This window comes from Phalaenopsis equestris, unplaced genomic scaffold (assembly GCF_001263595.1).
Source record: "Phalaenopsis equestris unplaced genomic scaffold, ASM126359v1 Scaffold000347, whole genome shotgun sequence".
NCBI classification, from domain to species: domain Eukaryota; kingdom Viridiplantae; phylum Streptophyta; class Magnoliopsida; order Asparagales; family Orchidaceae; genus Phalaenopsis; species Phalaenopsis equestris.
The window spans coordinates 1,588,341-1,589,330 of NW_018164789.1; positions in this window are offsets into that span (position 1 = coordinate 1,588,341).

Sequence of the window (990 nt, forward strand, 5' to 3'; positions counted from 1 at the left end):
CGCCCCGCGGAACCCCCGCGGGGGTCGACCGGCAGCCTGTGTTTAGTGTAAAAAACTCAAACACGGCAGACAACGTTTTAAAAAACGTGCAAACCAAACGGTTAGACAGCATTTTCAAAAACACCATCGCACTTATAAGTTACCCCAAACGGGCCATAAGTCTACTTGATATTTATAATTATAGTTAAGGCGGGTCTGAAACCTGACTTTTTTTTTTTAAAGATGAAGAAACTTATTATAAAATGAATTAGTTAAAAGAAGCACATACTTCAAAGTTATGTCTTGTATATCATTATGATTGATAAATTAAATAATATTACTAGCATTAGAGTCTATTTTATATATTTTTTTATATTAAAAGAATAAATTCATATTTTAATTAAATTTTCATATTAAATATCATTTAATAAAAGTGCAAGTCTTATGTGAAACTCAGATGAAATATAAAAAAATTATTAAAAAAATTAATATTTAAATGTATGTAAAATAATGAATAAATAAATTTACACCTTCAAACTAACTATAACACTCAGATATAACAAAAGTAAGAAAAAAACAATACAAATATGCATTTGGAGTACACAAAAATGAAGTTTTTTTATTTTTAAATAAAGGATTATTTACATACATACCACTCAATTCTTATGTACATCTTTTTATGATGTACCTAAACCCAAAATTTTCTTATCATAACGAAATTATTTTTGTTTGAATTTTCAAAAAGTGAAATACATCTTTTTATGCATAGGTAAATGGGAATGTATGAAAGTTTTGAAGTTAAGATGTCCCAAATGTTAAAACATAGGAATATAGTGGTATGCATGTAAATTTCCCAAAATAAAACATTTGTCCCACATTTGTTTGTGATAAACATTTCACACACACACACACACACACACACACACACAGATATATATATATATTATATATATATATATAGAAAATAGTTGTTCTCTTAAATAACTTGAAAAAGAACATTAATATGCTTAC